This window comes from Oncorhynchus mykiss, chromosome 28 (assembly GCF_057628025.1).
Source record: "Oncorhynchus mykiss isolate SJ-2025 chromosome 28, ASM5762802v1, whole genome shotgun sequence".
NCBI classification, from domain to species: Eukaryota; Metazoa; Chordata; class Actinopteri; order Salmoniformes; family Salmonidae; genus Oncorhynchus; species Oncorhynchus mykiss.
Window position 1 is genome coordinate 9279077 of NC_143049.1, and position 23424 is coordinate 9302500.

The window sequence follows — 23424 nt, forward strand, 5'->3', positions numbered from 1 at the left end:
ACCTTCCTAATATTGAGTTGCACTCCCCTCCCTTTGCCCTCAGAACAGCCTCAATTAGTCGGGCCATGAACTCTACTATCATACCCTGTTCAAAGGCACTTAATATCTGATCTTGCCCATTCACCCTCTGAATGGCACACATACACAATCCATGTCTCAATTGTCCCAAGGTTTAAAAGTCCTTCTTTAACCTGTCTCCTTCCCCTTCATCTACACTGATTGAAGTGGATTTAAGAAATTACATCAATAATGGATCATAGATTTCACCGGAATTCACCTGGTCAGTCTAGGTCATGGAAAGAGCAGGTGTTCTTAATGTTGTGTGTGTGTGTGTGTGTGTGTGTGTCTGTGTGTGTGTGTGATATATATATATATAAAGAATTTGATCTTAACTGACTTGCCTAGTTAAATAAAGGTAAAATATAAAATATATTAAAAAAACACACACTGCAAGATAGTGATGACTATGACACAGTAATTTGGCGGTTTAAGGTGTGGAAAACAGGAAATGTGTCAGCACTGATGCATAAACCTTTACTCTAGTGTCGTACAGTCAGACCTCACAGAGGATGATGCTATTGATCATTCATTTGCTATTCAATTTTTTATCTAATGAGAACGTGAGCTGAGTGTGATGTGAGAGTTTTGCTTTGACTTGCTATGGACAACCCTTACAGTATGTTCACAGTATCCCGAGAGTGGACTATGTTGTGTACATTAGCTCCACTTTGAGGGAATTGTACCCAGGCTTACTGCAGATAAAGATTTGACCAATTCACTTCTGGTGTGTGTATCTAATGCCAGTCATGAGTGCGTGTGTGTGTGTGTGTTCTTATGCTCCTGTCAGTGTGCCAGCTACATAGGTGTGTTCTTCCTGTGGGAAAGACCGGATCAAATAAAGGAGTTATTCTGCTTGTTTGTTCTCGCTGTGAAGGTTCACTCATCTCTATATCATAGGAATCTGGTCCATGCTCAGTTATCTGTAAATGAAGGGATTTTTTAGATCAGATTATGACATTGCAGTGCCTGGCTTAAGGAGAAGCAGAGTTCCCTTCTGCTGAAAAGATAGGATGCACAAGTATAGTGAATGAGTGTGTAAATAATATTAAGACACATCAGATGTTGCTGATGTTTCAGCATTGCCTGTCTCAACTAATGTTTTTTTCCTACCTTGTCAGATTTTGTAAAGCTTGTTGAAACAGTGTAAAACAAACGTCTTTTTTTTGTTATTTGTAAAAAAAATGTACAATTTGTTTCTTGGTTTTCACAACATTCAATAAATCTGTCATGTGAGGTTCAATTATTCAATTTTACAAGCACAGCAAATGTAACTAAAAACATACAGCATACAGATACATCACACGGACATATTATACCCCACAATAACACCTGCATAGACAGTACATACCAACACACCATTCTCGATGTTACCTCAGATCACACACCATACGCACAACAATAAAAACAAACTTCCTTAACAGAACAATTTGGCAAACTTTTAACATAGTATGTGGTTTTTGGGGAGAACACACACCACAACGTTTTCATTTCCAACATTTTCTTCTGGTCAACTGTTTTCCTCAGTAATGTGCGGCATGTTATCTCGTTTGGATAAGACAACAGGGTGGGGTTTTCTACTTCGCTGTATTTCTCAGAGAGTAATAGTCGTGTCCCTGTACAGTCAGTTCCTGTGAATAAGTTAGGTAAATAAAAAGGTTGCTGTGCTGCATCTGGCAGACTTGTGGATCGAGGTTTGGACTGTGACACGCAGCACTACGGTGTTGCGCTCAGAATCACTGGCCCGCCAGGGGAATAAACCCGTCAACATGATGCGTCTCTGGGGAGGACAGGAGCCAAAGCTCAGCCATCGTGTTTGAGGAGAATTGTGTGTTTGTGTCGACCTGTGAGGGGGAGAGAGGTGAGAGAGAAAGGGTGAGATGGACAGGGAGGAGTAGGGTTGGGTTTGGCTGGGATGACTTGAGGGAGGAACGTAGATTTTTTGGGGGAGAAATAGGGAAGGGTTAGGGTGGGTTTTGGGAGGGAGAGGGAGGAGTAACTGCAGGGTAAGGGAGGGGTGGGGTGAGGTTTTGGATTGCGATTAGTGGAATTCTTTCTTTCTCCCTGTTTTTCTCTCGCTCTGCATGTTGGAACAGATTCTCTCCTCTGTGCTGTTTTCTCTCTGGCCCCTTTTTCTTCATGTTTCAGGGGGCTGTAAACCAAGGGAAGGACAAACACACACTGTGAGATTCAAATCACCTTTAATTTGTCACACACTCCGAATACAACAGGTGTACACTTTACTGTGAAATGCTGACTTTACGAGCCCTTCCCCAACCATGCAGAGTTAGAAAGTAAGGAATAAAAAAGGAGATAGTAACACAAAGTAACAACAACGAGACTATATACAAGGAGTACCAGCACTGATTCAATATGCAGGGGTACGAGGTAGTTGAGGTAATTGTACATGTGGGTAGGGGTAAAAGGTGACTCGGCAATCAGGATAGGTAATAAACAGGGTAGCAGCAGTGTATGTGAAGAGTGGGAAAGTGCGTCTGTGTGAGTGTGTGTGGTGTCAATAGGCATGTGTGTGAGCGTGGGTGTGTTGGAGTGTCAGTGTAGCATGTGTGGGTACTGAGTTCGCATAGAGCCAGTGTAAGAGAGTCAGTGCAAAATATAAAAGGCAGTCAATACAAATAGTCTGTGTGGCCATTTGATGAACTGTTCACGAGTCTTATGGCTTGGGTGTAGAAGCTGTTCTGGAGCCTTTTGGTCCCAGATCCTCAGCGATGTGGACACTGATTAAGTCCATGCTCCCGACCCACTCCACTTCAGCCCTGTCGATGTGAATGGAGGCGTACTTGCCCCTCCTTTTCCTGTATTCCACGATCACCTCCTTTGATTTGCTGACGTTGAGGGAGGGGCTGTTGTCCTGGCAACACACTGCCAGGTCTCTGACCCCCTCCCTATAGGCTGTCTTATCATCGTCGGTGATCAGGCCACCTACCACCGTTGTGTCATCGGCAAACTTAATGATGGTGTTGGAGTCGTGCGCGGCCAAGCAGTCGTGGGTGAACAGGGAGTACAGGAGGAGGGTCAACGTGGTGGATGTGTTGTTGCCTACCCTCACCACCTGGGGGCGGCCCACCAGGAAGTCGAGGATCCAGAGATTTACAAGAACTTTGGGGCGTGCCAGTCATTGCTCAAGTGTGGAGAAGTGTTTACTCAAGGTGGGTCAAGACCAGTTCGTCTAGGGTCACAGTCTAGTACTAGGTTATGATTTTGTCCTTAGTTGGGTCACAACCTTGGGGTACAACCATGTTGTCATGAGCTCATCACCGACTCCACTGGCCCACTCGGTAGTATGGGTAAGCATATGTTGTTCTCACACCCTGGAATGAATGTACAGTTGTGCATAAGCTCTGGGCATTCTGCATACTGCATGCCTAAGCTCCATATGATCCATATGACAGACCCTGGACACGTGTGTCTAAGCTCCAAATGACAGGGGGAGGATTAACAGAGGAAGTTCCCCGTCTCAGTGGGCAGACACAGCTGCTCTGGGCAGGACGAGGCACACAGTTCTCCCTACAAGGAGGGGCACCAGCTATAGAATTAGGACCAAATAGAACAGACATTCCAATGCAAATGCAACGTTCTACTGTGGCAAACTCGATCCAAACATTAAGGCAGAGGCCATTTATGAGGGGGAGATCTATCTCTGATTTCATAGGTGAAGAACTCAAAGCATAAATGGTTACATGTCCCTTATAGAGTGGGAGGTGATAATACAATCATATTGTTTACACAACAGTTACTTGATACAAGCAACAGTTCCAGAACACAATGGCCTTGTGTAAGGGTACAGACATAACAGGAGTCTATGAAAGGCATAACATCACAGTCCATCGAAGAACAATAGCGCAACCCTTGAGAAGTTATAACGGCTCACCAACAGCAGTTCCACAATACGTGGAAAGTATTCAGAAAACTCTACAGTATTTTCGTTCAAATGGGGACAAGGAGGATTAAGTGTAAAAAACCCACATATGCTCACATGCGGAAACGCACACACTCCCACATGGTAGGCGGTGTGAGGAATGCAGGTGATATGAACATCATGTGTGACCGTCTGCTTGGGATTAGCTTGTCCATCCCCCCCCGTCCGTTCGAGATAGAGATCGTTCTCTACTCATCAGCAAATGTTGCAGACAATAAATATACCAGACACTCACAGTCCAAGTGTGCATAGGATTTATGTGTGTCTGAGTATGTGTTAGTCAACCTGTGAAATCACACCTACCTGGGACTGCCCTGCCCTAGACCTCAGGAATCCTTGGTCTCCATGGTGACCCGTGGAATCCTTGGTCGTGGCAGTGTCTGGACATTCCAATGGACTTGTGCGGGAAGGTACAGATTAAAAACCTGAGAGAGAGAGAGAGAGAGATGTAGACAGGCTGTAGACAGGATGTAGGGTGTGGCGGTTGATGGGATAAGCTCTCCATCCAAGTCAGAACATACCATAGCGAGGACACACCTCCCTGACCTGACTATGTTAAGAGTGCAGAACCTGTGGGCAAGTTGAGGCAGGTGTGAGGGTCTGACAAGTCAACCGACACACATTCACTCATCCCTCTGTCAGAACACACTCACACCCACACACTCGCTCCAGGAAGGCACACATGCACAGTCACAGCCAAGGGGAGCATCCAGGTCATTACCTGTAAAAATATGAGGAGGTGACCAGTGTGTGTGTTTGTGTGAACATGTGTTTGTGTGTGTGTGTATGAAGAGGAGACCAGCAGAATCAGGTTGACTGTTGCTACCCATAACATTTAGCCTGCAAAGAGCCCGTCTCTAAGGGGTGTGTCCAGACCACGGGCTTTGTCATGGGATCATTTGAAGTGAGAGCATTGTCATTAGTAAACTCAGTGAAAGTAAGTTACTGTAAGTTCCTTAAAGTGGCACTGCTGTCATAAACGTGTTTTCCTGTTTCTACATTATGAGGTCAAAATAACACTCGGAAATTGTGAAAATGATGATAATGCTATTTTTGTGTAAGAGCTGTTTGAAAATAAATCCTGTAATTTCAGCCTGTTCAGGTGGGATGGAGTTTTTGGCCAAGATGATGCCATAACAATCTGATCGGATTATTCTGACCAATGACCAGTCATCTTTTATTTGCATATGTATCCTCTTACTTTTAAGGGGTAAGCGAGGTAGGCTCTAGAGTCTAAATGACCCTATCCGCCAATAAGGTTTGTGAATTTAAATATATAAAAATGTGTATCAACACGCCCACATTTCAATAGCAAAAGGAGGCTCAGGGAAATAAAATTTGGAGTAATTTTAATGAAATATACACACACAGTGATTTATCAGACATTTTCACAATTATTTTAAAATAAGTAAATAATAATCAAATAAAAAAGACTGCATGTGGGCTTTAATACTAGAACTTATCGTTACTCATTGGGTATCTATTATTACTTTCATTATTACATGTTTTACTTTTCATTATTTCTCTATTTTCTTTCTCTCTACATTGTTGGGAAGGGCCCGTAAGTAAGTATTTCACTGTTAGTCTGCACCTTGTTTACTTGTTTACGAAGCATGTGACTAAAACACTTTTATTTGACCCCCTTCAAGCTAATGAACAGTCATTCTGAATGCAGCATTCTAACAGTGTAATTAATATATTTCATATATCGCAAAAATAATTATTTGGTTGTGTGTGGTCGAAGGAATTATCCGTAGAGCTCCGAGGGAGGATAGTGTCGAGGCACAGATCTGTGGAAGGGTACCAAAAAATGTCTGCAGCATTGAAGGTCTCCAAGAACGGTGGCCTCCGTCATTCTTAAATGGAAGAAGTTTGGAACTTCCTAGAGCTGGCTGCCCAGCTAAACTGAGCAATCGGGGGAGAAGGGCCTTGGTCACTGGGGTGACCAAGAACCCAATGGTAACTCTGACAGAGCTCCATAGTTCCTTTGTGGAGATGGGAGAACCTTCCAGAAGGACAACAATCTCTGCAGCACTCCACCAATCAGGCCTTTATGGTAGAGTGGCCAGACGGAAGCCATTCCTCAGTAAAAGGCACATGACAGCCTGCTTGGAGTTTGCCAAAAGGCACCTAAAGGACTCTCAAACCATGACAAAAAAGATTATCTGGTCTGATGAAACCAGGCTTGAACTCTTTTGCCTGAATGCCAAATGTTATGTCTGGAGGAAACCCGGCAACATCTCTACGTTGAAGCATGGTGGTGGCAGCATCATGTCTGGAGGAAACCCGGCAACATCCCTACGGTGAAGCATGGTGGTGGCAGCATCATGTCTGGAGGAAACCCGGCAACATCTCTACGGTGAAGCATGGTGGTGGCAGCATCATGTCTGGAGGAAACCCGACAACATCCCTACGGTGAAGCACGGTGGTGGCAGCATCATGTCTGGAGGAAACCCGGCAACATCTCTACGATGAAGCATGGTGGTGGCAGCATCATGTCTGGAGGAAACCCGGCAATATCTCTACGATGAAGCATGGTGGTGGCAGCATCATGCTGTGGGGATGTTTTTCAGTGGCAGGGAATGGGAGACTAGTCAGGATTGAAGGATAGATGAAAGGAGCAAAGTACAGAGAGATCCTTGATGAAAACGTGCTCCATAGCGTTCATGACTTCAGACTGGGGCGAATGTTCACCTTCCAACAGGAGAATGACCCTAAGCACACAGCCAAGACAACGCAGGAGTGGCTTCGGGACGAGTCTCTGAATGTCCTTGAGTGGCCCAGACTTGAACCCGATCAAACGTCTCTGGAGAGACCTGAAAATAGCTGTGCAGCGACGCTCCCCATCCAACCTGGCAGGACTTGCAGAACTTGCAGAGAAGAATGGAAGAAACTCCCCAAATACAGGTATGCCAAGCTTGTAGTGTCATACCCAAGAAGACTCAAGGCTGTAGTCACTGCCAAAGGTGCTACAACAAAGTACTGAGTAAAGGGTCTGAATACTTATGTAAATGTAATATTTATGTTTTTTATTTTTAATACATTTGCCTAAAAAATCACAAAACCTGTTTTTGCTTTGTCATTATGGGGTATTGTGTGTAGATTTATGAGGGGGGGGGACTATTTAATACATTTTAGAATAAGGCTCTAATGTAACAAAATGTGGAAAAAGTCAAGAGGTCTGAATACTTTCCGAATGCACTGTGTCGATATGACAGCAGTCAATTATTGTCAGTGTTTCCTGCTCTGTACAAACGATCCTGTGACATGGTTTCTCCAAAGAAAGGTAGGCTAGGCTATCCCAAACATTTTGTGCTGATAATCAGCCTGTACCAATGTCGCCGACTTGTTCTATCCAAAAGGTGCTGTCCCGTCCTCGCTCCTGTCTCACTGCTTCATTTGGTGCCGAGTGCCTCAGAGGTCTAAGGCACTGCATCTCAGTGCTGGAGGTGTCACTACAGACACCCTGGTTCGAATCCAGCGGTATCACAACCGACCGTGACTGGGAGCCCCATAGGGTGGCGCACAATTGGCCTAGCGTTGTCCGGGTTTGGCCGATGTAGGAAGTCATTGTAAATAAGAATTTGTTCTTAAACTGACTTGCCTAGTTAAATAAAGGTTCAATTTAAAAAAAATGTAAATGGTGGTAGCCCGGTTCAGCTTTTTTTGTGCAATAGGCCTCGAAGGTGTAGGCTGTGGCTCAGAATCAGAAGAATAATCATCAGAAAGGTCCTGATTCATTTCTTCCCCACCATCTGTGTCGTTTTCGTTCAGATTTAGTCAATTGCACACGCTCTCACTGTGTGCTCCAAGTAGACTAGTGTAGGCTGATAAAACTTGGACTGCTGTTCTTCATTCACAATTGGGGATTACATAATTGTGCATCATTCGCCTCCGCTCACTCATCAAGTCACTCATCAAGTTAATTTATCTCATCTGTTGTTATATGTGTGACATTTATTTCGGTAGGCCTCTAGTTTAGGTTCAGTTTTGAGACAATTATCGGGGGGGATTATCAACTGGGCACAGCACTTTAATGTCAGAAGGAGCGGAGCAGGCTCTACTGTCAGGAGAAGGAGCGGAGCAGGCTCTACTGTCAGGAGAAGGAGCGGAGCAGGCTCTACTGTCAGGAGAAGGAGCGGAGCAGGCTCTACTGCCAGGAGAAGGAGCGGAGCAGGCTCTACTGCCAGGAGAAAGAGCGGAGCAGGCTCTACTGTCAGGAGAAGGAGCGGAGCAGGCTCTACTGTCAGGAGAAGGAGCGGAGCAGGCTCTACTGCCAGGAGAAGGAGCGGAGCAGGCTCTACTGCCAGGAGAAGGAGCGGAGCAGGCTCTACTGTCAGGAGAAGGAGCGGAGCAGGCTCTACTGTCAGGAGAAGGAGCGGAGCAGGCTCTACTGTCAGGAGATGGAGCGGAGCAGGCTCTACTGTCAGGAGAAGGAGCGGAGCAGGCTCTACTGTCAGGAGAAGGAGCGGAGCAGGCTCTACTGCCAGGAGAAGGAGCGGAGCAGGCTCTACTGTCAGGAGAAGGAGCGGAACAGGCTCTACTGTCAGGAGAAGGAGCGGAGCAGGCTCTACTGCCAGGAGAAGGAGCGGAGCAGGCTCTACTGTCAGGAGAAGGAGCGGAGCAGGCTCTACTGCCAGGAGAAGGAGCGGAGCAGGCTCTACTGCCAGGAGAAGGAGCGGAGCAGGCTCTACTGTCAGGAGAAGGAGCGGAGCAGGCTCTACTGTCAGGAGAAGGAGCGGAGCAGGCTCTACTGTCATGAGAAGGAGCGGAGCAGGCTCTACTGTCAGGAGAAGGAGCGGAGCAGGCTCTACTGTCAGGAGAAGGAGGGGAGCAGGCTCTACTGTCAGGAGAAGGAGCGGAGCAGGCTCTACTGTCAGGAGAAGGAGCGGAGTAGGCTCTACTGTCAGAAGGATGAGCAAAACCATTCAAAAAAGTACATGCCCTCCTTAAACTGTTGATAACACCAGTTCTGTTTTTGATATTACAATTCTAGCAACGGCAGTGTGTTATGTAGACTTATATAGGAAAAGTCAAGGACAGAGGGGGCATGACTTAAAAAATAGCAGAGTAATAAAACAATTAAATTCATGAGCAGTGGTTCTAGTGTTAAGACAGGAGGCTGGGGTTATTACAGGGTGTGGTTAGAGACAGAGAAGATTTACGCCTGGCAAAACAAGTCATAGTGATAGATTTAAGAAGGGTTGGGGACACAGCAAGTAAGGAAGTATGTGGATGAGGAAACAAATATCATATACACATACATATGTTCAGCCTCACACAAACACATATGCGCATAGGCACACACACGCACATGCACGCACACACACACAAATGTTACCGGGCCCTAATTGGTGCTCGTTGAGGCACATTTCTCACTGTCACATGATGCTAATGTACAGTTAACCCTCAGGAATGCAGGCAGTGTGTGTGTGTGTGCGTCTGTGTGTTTTTGTGCGCATGTGTGTGTAGGGCTGCGTGTAAAGTAGAATCGCCTGACCAGAATGAAGGGAAAATCCTGTCTTAAAGTAACTGTCCAGTTAAAAGCTCATATTCTGTTTGCGCATAACTAAATAATGTTGTTGACTCGTCCTTTACTTGTTGTGGCCAGAGCATTAATTAGAGAAGAAACTCAGTAAAACCCCATCTCAGACTTGTTTTTGAAACAAACCGTTTAAGAAAACACATGAAATTTGCTTGGATAATGACATCATCCTCTTTTGCCAAAACAGGCCCGAATGTGATTGATCCATCAGCTTTTTACTTTTTTTTACAAATTCTCAGGTGGGAAGAAGGATCCTTCTCGAGACTAGAGGAGACTCAGGCTCAGGAGTGCACACTCACTACACACAATCAAGCTAGCTAGCAAGCCAGTCAATCCACAGCTGGTATTAGCAATTAAGACTACGCCTATGCAACAACTATTTTGCCAGTTATTTCTATTTCAAAATATGTGATTTGTAAGAGTGGCCTGCTGGCTGTTTGGAAGCAGTCAACTAACGTTAGCATGCTAACATTAGCTATTGCGGCTAGCTGGCTAACCAACAAGAAAACAAGTCAGATCCTCCAGACAACAGCCATCTCGCCATTCCCTTCTATTTGAAACCCTTTGGTTTCTAGCCTAGCTAAAAGTGTTATGTCAAGAGAAACCTTGTTAAGTTGTTGACTGATATACAGTAGGTAGCAGCAGTAGCTAGCTAGGTAGCTTCACGGCTAGCTAGCTAGCTAGTTATGTAGCTAACAACACAGAAATTCGGAATATAGTGACAAAGCAAAGTTCAGAAACAACTCACGCTAGTGAAGTAATCAGTCTGCATTTACAGTGCCTTCAGAAAGTATTCACACCCATAGTCTTTTTCCACATTTTGATGTGTTACAGACGGAATAAAAAATGTACTAAATTGAGATTTTGTGTCAATGGCCTACACCCAATACCCCATAATATCAAAGTGGAATTATGTTTTTAGAAATGTTTACGAATAAAAAATGTATGGCACGCCTAAATACGTTCAGGACAAGAATGTGCTGAATAAATTGCATGTACTCACTCTGTGTGCAATAATAGTGTTTAACATGATTTTTGAATGACCTCATCTCTGTACTCTATACATACAATTATCTGTAAGGTCCCTCAGTCGAGCAGTGAATTTCAAACACAGATTTATCCACAAAGACCAGGGAGGTTTTCCAATGTAAAAATATAACAAGCAGACATTGAATCCCTTTGAGCATGGTGAAGTTATAAATTACAATTTGGATGGTGTATCAATACACCCAGTCATTACAAAGATACAGGCGTCCTTCCTAACTCAGTTGCCAGAGAGGAAGGAAACCGCAGCTGTAATCGCTGCCAAAGGTAATTCTAGCATGTATTGACTCAGGGGTGTGAATACTTATGTCAATTAAATATTTCTGTATTTCATTTTCAATAAATGTGCAAAAATTTCTACAAACATGTTTTCACTTGGTCATTATGGGTTATTGTGTGTACTGTAGATGGGTGAAGAAAAAAACGTATTAATCCATTTTGAATTCAGGCTGTAATACAACAATATGTGGAATAAGTCAAGGGGTATAAATACTTTCTGAAGGCAGTGTTATGCTGTTATAGTAAAGTGCTCTAGTAGTTCCATCGTGCGTCCTGAATCCATCCATACTATTTGACTTGGTGCAGCCATGCTCAGGCAGTCTGCCCCAGTGCCCTCACTTGGGAACTAATTTCAATATCTAACTGTATGTGCATCTCATTGGCTGAGCTGTCAAATATATATTTTGTTACCAGTACACGCCCAAACCACTCTGTTGTTTCCTAACAGGCCAAGAGAACGACCAAGAGAAAAGCTGCTTTTTAATATCCTTAATTAAACAAATTTGGAAGGACATCTATTTAATTCATATTGTAATTAATTTTAGGTCATCTAAAATCTACAACACTGGACAGACACTTTAAATCACTGAAACTAGGCATATTAACTTTCATCTTCCATCTTTTACATGCTTCTTCCTGTCAAAGCTTTGCTCCAACTGCCTAAATGAAAAAGAATAGAATAGGATGCAAGTGAAGTAAAGTTGTAGCTCTGTCTGTCAGATATGACCTGCGTCCTAAGGTTTAAAAAACCCACAAGTCTCAGCTGTATTGCTGGAGGTGTGTGTCAGTCTGTGTCTCTCTCTCTGTGTGTGTGTGTGTGTGTGTGTGTGGAAAGTTTGAGGCCACACTTAATGTCTTTGATCTTTTCAGACTCTCTTTGCCTAACTATTTTGTCTGTTCCTCTCAGGCACAACACAATCCTTGGACAATGCCTTGTCTCTCTGCAGAGTGGACTGGGGAGAACCGGTTTGACAACTTCTTAAAAAGAGAACAGTCTTTAAACTGGGCCCCCTCTTTCTCCATGTGTGTGTGTGTGTGTGGGCTGAGCCTCCAGTGGGAGCTGTAGAGAGGCATGACTTAGGGCAAGATCAGATAAGTGTGCGAGAGAGGAATACATTTGGGACAAGCATACTATTACCCAGCAGAACACATCACACGCACGCACGCACACCACAGACAGACACATACACACACACACACACACACACACACACACACACCACAGACAGACATCACTGGCGGTCGTGCCGTTTAAAATTGATTATTTATATTTCATGAGCATGGCCTCATTCCTATTACAGCATATTGGATGACTGTCATTCATATTCCATTCACCCAGCTCAATGTAACATCGATAGGTTAATGCACAAATTTTCCCTGTACCCATCATGAGGTTGCTACAACCTAGCCGATGAATGAACGTTTACAACGTAGGTGCACAGGTCGAAAGAATTTTGAGTAATCAAAGTGACAGACATTGACACATTCGATACCGCCTTGCACTCTAGCTGATCTAGGGTGTAATCATTAGTCCAACAGTTGCAAATTAGAGTTTCTATTGAACATTTTCAGTTATGTTTATCCCCGTTTTGTTCCGTTTGCTTCCGTTTAAGAAATACGTTTTTCAGCAGAATCGGCGGATTGAATACACCCCGATCACACACAAACAAAGTTCACTTTCATTGCAGCCACATAAAAAAACTGATCACTTTGCTCACTTTGCTATTATACACAGTATAATTCCTTCTCGCTCTCCTCATCTCACCTTTTCCCTTCGCGTGCGGACCTTGAGCAGGCAAATAAAACTTTCCAAGCCAAACAATCATACTGCAAACCGCTACACACAGCCTACATTGTTGTCTCATAGTCAACATAGCTACTAGAAAAAACACATTAGTAAACCCGCTACAATCATGCAGTAGAGTACCGTCAGAAAGCAGTTTAGCAGTTATAGTGGCAGGTCCCGATGGCAATAATTTAATAAAACCAAAAGCCAGTTGTGTAAAGTACTTAAGTAAAAATACTTTCAAGTACTACTTAAGTAGTTTTTTTGTGGTATCTGTACTTTACTTTACTATTTACATTTTTAACAACTTTTACTATCACTTCACTACATTCCTAAAGAAAATAATGTACTTTTTACTCCATACAGTTTCCCTGACACCCAAAAGTACTCGTTACATTTTGAATGCTTAGCAGGACAGCAAAACGGTCTAATTCACACACTTATAAAGAGAACACCTGGTCATCCCTACTGCCTCTGATCTGGCGGACTCACTAAACACATGCTTCATTTGTAAATTATGTCTGAGTGTTGGATTGAGCCCCTGGCTATCTATAAATAAAAAATTAAAAAATATATAAAATGGGTCCTGTACTTGTAGTTTTACTTGTGATACTTAAGCACATTTTAGCAATTACATTTACTTTTGATACTTAAGTATATGTCAAACAAAACACTTTTAGACTTTTACTCAAGTATTATTTTACTCAGTGACTTCAATTTTACTTGAGTAATTTTTGATTACGGTATCTTCACTTTTACTCAAGTAGGACACTCGGGTACTTTTTCCACCACTGCCAAAAGATTACCTTGACTTGGAAGAGTTCCAGTGTTAGCCAGCTAGCTAACATAGCATTCCTCTCCTTTTGAGCTGGGTGTTTGAGTAGGCTAAACTAGCGAACTGCATTCAACAAGCTAAGTGAAAGTTAAAGTTTAAAAAAACACTACCAATTATAGCTATCTCTATCTTTCTCTCAATCTCTATCTCTCACCATTTTAGAGCTGGTTGTCAAACATGTGTATCAAAGGCTGTTTTTGGCATTCAATGGACCCTCAGGGCAAGTCCTTTCCTAGAGACATCCACTTGCAATTGAGCAGCCTAAAACAGGAAAACAGCCATATATTATGAGGGTTGTGTATTAGAAGTCCAGTGTGTAAACAGACATCTAAGCCAGACTTTGATAAATGATGTCCGTTTGACTGGCTCTGTCTGGCTCTGTCAGAGGAAGTACTTCTGAACAACAATAGCCTCACAGTACTGTGAGTGTGTGTTTAATGTGTGTGTACCTGTGTGTGTGTGTGTGTGTGTGTGTGTGTGTGTGTGTGTGTGTGTGTGTGTGTGTGTGTAGTTGAGCCCGACACTGGAGTTCCATGGACAATAACACAGGGAAGGAAGCCCTCTCCGTGGTACCAGGATGAATAGGGAATGGGGGAAATTCCAAAGGCTCAGAACCTTCACACGCTTCAAGGTTTCTGTGCTCTGAAATCTATTGTTAACAAAAAATGAGCTGCGTGTGTGTGTGTGTGTGTGTGTGTGTGTGTGTGTGTGTGTGTGTGTGTGTGTGCACCATTGTGCAGTAATACTTCTGTGCCATGGGTCCCCTCTGCCACATATCTCACTCTGAGGGAATGCTCACACACAAAGCGGGCACATTTCTTTGTTCCTACTGCCAGTTGTTGAGTCATAGCCTGTTGAGCAATTGTGTGCAGCCTTCAGTGTAGTGTCTGAATGTGTGTGTGTGTGTGCGTGTGTGTGTGTGCGTGTGTGTTTGCGTGTGTGTGTGTGTGCATGTGTGTGCATGTTGGTGTGTGTGTTTGCGTGCGTGTGTGTGTATGCATGTGTGTGTGTGTGTGTGTTTGCGCGTGTGTGTGTGTGTGCATGTGTGTATGTGTGTGTTTGCGTGTGTGCGTGCGTGCATGAGTGCTGTGTGTGTGTGTGTGTGTGTGTGTGTGTGTGTGTGTGTGTTTGCGTGTGTGTGCCTACTAAGGGCTGGGACGTTGTTAGTACATTTTTTGCATAAATAACACTCGCACAACTCAAAAGGTCCAGACCAGAGTGTGAGACTGAGAGATGGCAGAGACAGTAACTACCTGAATTACGGCATCAATCACATACTATCTTAAAGGACAATTCAACCCTAAAACTATCTTTTGGTATTTGTTTCATTAATCCATTGTTGATATTGCCCCAAAATATTTTGCATGTCAGCAATCAAGTTTCCAAGATATGTAACTTACAAAATACAGAAATATAGCCGGTATGATGCATTTTGCATCATATGTTGCAAAACCTGTATATGAGAGAGAGAGAGTAATATAGTAAGATTTTAGGAATTCCATGTTCCTGAATTAGAGAAACTGTCAATTCTCTTATCAATGAAATAGAGAGGCAGTTAAATGTGCTTTATCAGTACATGCAGGTCTGAAATGTCATAGTTTGTTCCTGTGGTAATGTGTCAGACTGGCAGTTATCGGAGTGAATATCAGTTAAGTTTCATAAGTTATATTATTTAGTGGAGACAGGTACATGTAGCCACCAATGACCTGCATCTGTCAGTAGAGGAATGCATAATGCCTGCTTTCCCTTTCTCAGATTACCTGTTACACGTTCTCTGTTCTTAGTGATCCGGAACATACAGTTGAAGTTGGAAGTTTATATACACCTTAGCCAAATACATTTAAACTCCGTTTTTCACAATTCCTGACATTTATTCCTAGTAAAAATTCCCCGTCTTAGGTCAGTTAGGATCACCACTTTATTTTAAGAATGTGAAATGTCAGAATAATAGTGGAGAGAATGATTTATTTCAGCTTTTATTTCTTTCATCACATTCCCAGTGGGTCATACGTTTACATACACTCAATTAGTATTTGATAGCATTGCCTTTAAAGTTAAATTGTTTAACTTGGGTCAAATGTTTCGGAGTAGCCTTCCACAAGCTTCCCACAATAAGTTGGGTGAATTTCGGCCCATTCCACCTGACAGAGCTGGTGTAAATGAGTCAGGTTTGTAGGCCTCCTTGCTCGCACACGCTTTTTCAGTTCTGCCCACACATTTTCTATAGGATTGAGGTCAGGGCTTTATGATGGCCACTCCAATACCTTGACTTTGTTGTCCTTAAGCCATTTTGCCACAGATTTGGAAGTATGCATTTGGAAGTAGGTCATTGTCCATTTGGAAGACCCATTTGCAACCAAGCTTTAACTTACAGACTGATGTCTTGATATGTTGCTTCAATATATCCACATAATTTTCCTACCTCATGATGTCATCTATTTTGTGAAGTGCACCAGTCCCTCCTGCAGCAAAGCACATCCCACAACATGATGCTGCCACCCCCGTGTTTCACGGTTGGGATGGTGTTCTTCGTCTTGCAAGCCTCCCCATTTTTCCTCCAAACATAACGATGGTCATTATGGCCAAACAGTTCTATTTTTATTTCATCAGACCAGAGGACATTTTTCCAAAAAGTATGATCTTTGTCCCCATGTGCAGTTGCAAACCGTAGTCTGGCTTTTTTATGACGGTTTTGGAGCAATGGCTTCTTAATTGCTGAGCGGCCTTTCAGGTTATGTCGACATAGGACTCGTTTTACTGTGGATATAGATAATTTTGTACCTGTTTCCTCCAGCATCTTCACAAGGTCCTTTGCTGTTGTTCTAGGATTGATTTGCACTTTTCGCACCAAAGTACGTTCATCTCTAGGAGACAGAACATGTCTCCTTCCTGAGCGGTATGACGGCTGTGTGGTCCCATGGTGTTTATACTTGTGTACTATTGTTTGTACAGATGAACGTGGTACCTTTAGGCATTTGGAAATTGCTCCCAAGGATGAACCAGACTTGTGGAGGTCTACAATTTCTTTTTCTGAGGTCTTGGCTGATTTCTTTTGATTTTCCCATGATATCAAGCAAAGAGGCACTGAGTTTGAAGGTAGGCCTTGAAATACATCCACAGGTACACCTCCAATTGACTCAAATTATGTAATTTAGCCTATCAGAAGCTTCTAAAGCCATGACATATTTTTCTGGAATTTTCCAAGCTGTTTAAAGGCACAGTCAACTTAGTGTTTGCAAACTTCCGACGCACTGGAATTGTGATACAGTGAATTACAAGTGAAATAATCTGTCTATAAACAATTGTTGGAAAAATGACTTATGTCATGCAACAAGTAGATATCCTAACCGACTTGCCAAAACTATAGATTGTTAACAAGAAATTTGTGGAGTGGTTGAAAAACGAGTTTTAATGACTCCAACCTAAGTGTATGTAAACTTCCGACTTCAACTGTACCTGTATAATCCCCAAAACACACACTTATGTACACACACCACATGCACACACACACACTCCCGTACACTCTCTCATACACCAACAAGCTCTCACAGTCTTACTGCAGATTCTGAACATTTTCCGTAAAAGCTACATTTTTAAGCTAGTTTGCAGTGAGCATGTTGTGCTGTGACGAGACAGTCATTCAGCCCTGAAGCACAGTAACTATCCCCTCTGAACCTGTCTCATTTTGGTTGACTTACGTAAGACTGTAAAGTAAAACAGTGAAGTCAACCAACCATGTTGTCCTGTTTAACCATGCTGTCCTGTCTTCAGGGTGTTAGTGTTATGCTGGGTGACAGAGCAAGGAGGCATCAATTACTCCTTAATGACTGTAATCAATACACCACTAATCAGTAGGATCTGCTTGCTCATGTAGGTGCTGTGTGTGTGTGGGTGTGTTTGCGTGTGTGCGTGAAGTGTGTGTGTTTGCGTGCGTGCATGAGTGTGTGTGTGTGTGTGTGTGTGTGTGTCAAACACTGCTTTTGTATGTTGCCACTGCTTTCATATGATGTCATGTTTATGTCATAGAATTTAAACCTAAATTGAGAACTGGGATATTGTAAATCAAATGCTGTAAATCAATATTGCAGATATTGTAAATCAATATTGTAAGTCAAATGGCATCCCTTGGGAGATGCCTCATCAATAATGATCTGTCCTTGTTTTATAATGAAGGTACATTTATTCATACATCTTTTCCCAATACAAGTCCTCTGTCGTTCTGTTCAACTCAATGACATGGGGAATTGCTACTGTTGTCCTTCTGTATTCCTCCTGTCCCGTTCAGACATGCCAATATGGCCTCCCCGTTTAATCCTCTGTACCCAAGGGAGAGACGAGGTCAGAGGTCACTGCTCTACTAAAGCCCCTCAGAGTTATGGGAAATTGAGTCATTGATCAGAAAGATGATCTTCCTAACTCTGTGGTACCCCAGCGTATGCATGCACACACTACATATTGATGATCTGCTGTGGCTCTCTCAGTGTGTTGAGTCAGATGTCTATAGTAGAGGCCTGAGTCAGCAGTATTGACTGTATGGACCAATCCTGTCTGTCCCTGTATTAACCCCTACTGTCTGTGTCTAGACACTATGCTGACGAAGATGGCGCTAGGCAGCTCTGCTTCTAGCTCCTAAGCAACTTTGCAGTATTTTGGGGGGAGGGGTGTTATTTCTTACATTATTAGCCCAGAAAGTTTTTTGTGTTATTACATACAGCCGGAAATAACTTTGGGATTACAGAGTGGTGGTAACTCTCCAGCATTCCGACCAGAAATATGACTTTCCCAAATTGGATCCTTTGTTCGTACCCCCCCAAGGCAATTGAACTTATCCTAGAGGCTGCTCCAAGACGCTGCTGGTGGAGAAGAGGTATTCGGAGTGGACTTCTAGTCCAACTCAAGGGGTGTGCACACCATCCACCGCTTCCGAGTATATTAATCGCTAATGTTCAGTCCCTGGACAATAAAGTAGATGAGCTCAGGGCAAGGATCTCCTTCCAGAGAGACATCAGGGACTGTAACATACTCTGTTTCACGGAATCATGGCTCTGATATATTGTAGCTGGGGATATTACCAAAGGAAATTTGAGGAAAACACTAAGTTCTATGTAAACATTGCCTGTAGTACTTAGCGCTTCAAAAACTCTTGACCATTGTTACTCTCCCTTCCGGGATGGCTACAAGGCCCTCCAACGCCCTACCGTCTGCAAATCCGATCATGACTCCATTCTGCTCCTATAGGAAGCAACTCAAACAGGAAGTACCTGTGCGAAAGCCTATTCAACGCTGGAAGCCGTGCTTCAAGGTTGATTTGATCACGTGTACTGGGATATGTCCCGGGTTGCCTCTGAGAATTACATTGACATATACACAGACATGGTGACTTGAGTTCATCAGGAAGTGTATAGGGGATGTTGTTCCCGCTGTGACTATTAAAACCTACCCAAACCTAAAACCTTGGATAGATGGCAGCATTCTTGTGAAACTGAAAGTGTGAACCACTGCATTTAACCACGGCAAGGTGCCTGGGAATATGGTTGAATACAAACAGTGTAGTTATTCCCTCCGTAAGGCAATCAAACAGGCAAAACGTCAGTACAGAGACAAAGTGGAGTCGCAATTCAACGGCTCAGAGACGTATGTGGCAGGAACTCCAGACAATTACGGATTACAAAGGGAAAACCAGACACGTGGCAGACACCGACAAGCTGAACACCTTCTTCGCCCGTGCCACTGACACGGCCCACTCCCAAGGACTGTGGGCTCTCCTTCGCCGTTGCCGACTTGAGTAAGACATTTAAGCTAATATTATTAAAGCTGATCCACCGCCTAAAAAATTAAATAAAATTAAATAAAAATAAATGTAAAAAATACATTTAAGCGTGTTAATCCTCTCAAGGCTGCCGGTCCAGACGGCATCCCTAGACACGTCCTCAGAGCATGCGTGTTTACGGAAATATTCAATCTCTCCATGTCCCAGTCTGCTGTCCCCCCAGTGCCAATTTTAGCATGTAAATCTTGGTGTAGCAAACTAAAAAATAAAATATTTAAATGCATGCCAGCAAAGCCACAAAACAACACTCAACAATACATTAATTGCATTATAACTGTGACAAACGCTGCCCACAAACTGTTAGGGCCTACATAAAGCTGTCCCAACAGCAGAGTCCCAACAGCTGTCCCAACACCTTACCACTGCTACACCTGGCTGTCAGCAGAGCCTTGTCTGGCAGTGAAACAGTTAATTCAGCCTAATTTACTGTCTTTTAAAAAGAAACATAGCTGACTTGGTTAAACAAATGTGGTTTCTACTAACAATTGAGATGTACAAACTATGGCATAAGGGGATGACAAGCGTATAAGAGTCAATCCGTAATTTTGATTAAGACATTAATGAGCGAGCGATGACAGACGTAGTCATAATAACTACTTGTTCAGCACTTTTGAAATGCACAGCAACAGAATTCAGAACATGGGCTGTTCTTACAGTATTATCCCTGTACACCAAGTCAGAACCATATGATAAATAAAGGGGGCATATAAGCAGACAACGAAAGCTCTTACAATATTCAATGATGACATGTGCACCACCAAGTCAAAACAGTAGGCAAAATTATGTGGGGAAAAGGGAGCATATTATTAGGTTGAGGCACAGGGGCTACTGACAGCTTACTACACAACATGCTGTACACTTACATGTAGTATTACTTCCTTAGCAACAGTATACATATCTCCCTGGCATATTACATAATTTATACAATACACTTTTGGACTCACCTTGTTGTGCTGTGCTCACTTGAACAGGAAGGTCGTGGCATATTTTGTGGCAAATTTTGTCATCAAACTTTGTCATCAAAGTCTGGCATTCTTTGGATTCATGGTGCTTTCAAGACAACTGGGAACTTGCAAAAAAACAAGGTTGAATCATGACGTCAGTGATCTTCAGGTCGTAGCTCTAGAAAGAGGCCCGAGTTCCTGACTTGGACCGTTCAAAACGTATTTTCCCAGCCGCAGCTCTTTTTTCAGAGTTCCCAGTTGTCTTGAAGTCACTGAAGTCTGAGATTTCCTAGTTCCGAGTTCCCAGTTGTTTCGACGTGGCAGAATTTATGCTAGATTGACAGCATGGCCCATGTTGAATGTTTATCCTTTTAAGCGTGGAAAAGAGACCCTTAAACCCAGACCTGGACCACACACCCACTCCACTAAATAGCAAGCTAGTGATTGCTTTGCAATGCTTGCAGTTAGCCACTGATTCCTTCCAAACCACTCATTGTTGAATTTCTCTTAATAATTCATATGACAAAGATGGAAAAGGATGTGCCAGTAGATGTGCTACTTGATTCATGATGATGACTGCTAACTTGCTATCTAAGAATTTAAAGTATGATGCTGACATGAACAGTCCAATCAAAGCTACGGTAAATATAATGTGATTTGACGTCATTTTATCTGTGGCCAATGACCTTAAGCCTTCTTGGATGGGCACTTCTAATGTAACTCTATGGCAGAACCCAAGGGGCGTGAATTTTCAAGCTCTCCCCATAGATTTTGCAGTGACGTAGTGTCCCCATGAGTGACAGAACACTGAGCCAATCACGGCGCAACTAGAGAATATTACCAACCCCAACGCTCCATATTTTTCGCTGGCTGCCTCACCACCACAGAAAGTACTGAGCTAGGCTGAAACACCTGCATTTTGGAGCTGCCTTACTCAAGAAAGCAAAAAAAAGAGACCATGTTTGTATGCAGCTTTATTAACTCAATGAACTAATTATTATTTATTGCTAAACAGATGGGGCTCCTCTGTTCAAGATGTCCACCATTGTTCGTTGTACCCGAAGAAAGCAAAGGCAACTGAACTAAATTACTATCACTCCGTAGAACTCACTTCTTTCATCATTAAGTGCTTTGAGAGATTAGTTAAGGATCATATCACCTCCACCATACCTGACACCCTAGACCCACTTCAATTTGCATACCGCCCCAATAGCTCCACAGATGATGCAATTGCCATTGCACTGCACACTGCCCTATCCCATCTGGACAAGAGGATGTAATACTAATATGTAATACTATGTAAGAATAATGTTCATTGACTACAGCTCAGCCTTCAACACCATAGTACCCTCCAAGCTCATAATTTAGCTCAAGGCCCTGGGTCTGAACCACGCCCTGTGCAACTGGGTCCTGGACTTGCCGACGGGCCACCCCCAGATGGTGAAGATAGGAAACAACACCTCCACTACGCTGATCCTCAACACAGGGGCCCCAAAAGGGTGCATGCTCAGCCCACTCCTGTACTCCCTGTTCACCTTATGACTGCATGGCCACGCACGCCTCCAACTAAATCATCAAGTTTGCAGACGACACAACAGTGGTAGGCCTGATCACCAGCAATGACGAGACAGCCTACCAGGAGGAGGTGAGGGCCCTGTCGAAGTGGTGCCAGGAAAATAACCTCTCCCTCAACGTCAACGTCAACTTTCCTGAAGTCGTGGAGAAGGTGAAAAGCTTCAAGTTCCTTGGTGTACACATCACTAACAATCTAGAAGGTGCTCCACCCACACAGACAGTGTGGTGAAGAAGGGGCAACAGCACCTCTTAAACATCAGGAGGCTGAAGAAATTCGGATTGGCCCCTAAGACTCTCACAAACTTTTACAGATGCACAATTGAGAGCATCCTGTTGGGCTGTATCTCCACCTGGTACGGCAACTGCCCCACTCGCAACCGCAGGGCTCTCCAGAGGGTGGTGCGGTCTGCCCAACACATCACCGGGGGCACACTGGACACCTACAGTACCCAATGTTACAGGAAGGCTAAAAAGATCATCAAGGCCATCAACCACCCGAGCCACGGCCTGTTCACCCTGCTATCATTCAGAAGTCGAGGTCAGTACAGGTGCATCAAAGCCGGGACCGAGAGACTAAAAAGCAGGTTCTATCTCAAGGCCTTCAGATTGTTAAATAGCTATCAATAGCCGGCACCTACCTGGTTACTCAACCCTGCACCTTAGAGGTTGCTACCCTATCTACATAGGCATGGAATCACTGGTCACTTTAACAATAGAACACTAGTAACTTTATAATGGACGCTAGTCACTTCATAATGTAACAATGGTCACGCTCTCTGTAGTCTATGTGAGCAAGACCTTTAAACAGGTCAACATTCACAAGGCCGTGGGGCCAGATGGATTACCAGGACGGGTACTCAGAGTATGTGTGGACCAACTGGCAAGAGTCTTCACTGACATTTTAAACTTATATGTTATGTTATATGTTAACTTATAATACCTATATGTTTCAAGCAGACCACCATAGTCCCTGTGCCCAAGAAAGCGAAGGTAACCTGCCTCAATGACTACCACCCTGTAGCTCTCACTTTGGTAGCCATGAAGTGCTTTGAACGCTGGTCATGGCTCACATCAACACCATCATCCCAGAAACCCTAGACCCGCTACAAATCGCATACCGCCCCAACAGATCCACAGATGAAGCAATCTCAATCGCACTCCACACTGCCCTTTCAACACCATAGCGCCCACAAAGCTCATCACTAAGCTAAGGACCCTGGGGACTAAACACCTCGCTCTGCAACTACAGTAGATCCTGGACTTTCTGATGGGCCGCCCCCAGGCGGTAATATTGATATGTTAATGAATTCCATTCTTTTACTTTTAGATTTTTGTGTATTGTTGTGAATTGTTAGATACTACTGCACTGTTGGAGCTTGGAACACACGCATTTCGCTACACACGCAATAACATCTACTAAATACAGTGCCTTGCGAAAGTATTCGTCCCCCTTGAACTTTGCGACCTTTTGCCACATTTCAGGCTTCAAACATAAAGATATAAAACTGTATTTTTTTGTGAAGAATCAACAACAAGTGGGACACAATCATGAAGTGGAACGACATTTATTGGATATTTCAAACTTTTTT

General features: G+C 43.5%; 1 long non-coding RNA gene across 2 annotated transcripts in view; it reads right to left on the reverse strand.

The window, feature by feature from the left end:
• Positions 1–1206: 1206 nt before the first annotated feature.
• The window catches only part of LOC110508449 (uncharacterized), a 25674-nt gene continuing 3456 nt past the window's right edge, over positions 1207–23424 (reverse strand). Inside the window, exons 1-3 of one of the 2 annotated variants that reach the window (XR_005040288.2) lie at positions 12631–12760; positions 4301–4422; positions 1207–2209 (exon numbers count right to left, since the gene is read on the reverse strand). This is a non-coding gene — a long non-coding RNA (uncharacterized LOC110508449). Of the gene's footprint in view, positions 2210–4300; positions 4423–12630; positions 12761–23424 lie in introns of those variants that run through there. The other variant, XR_005040287.2, reaches the window with a different exon arrangement.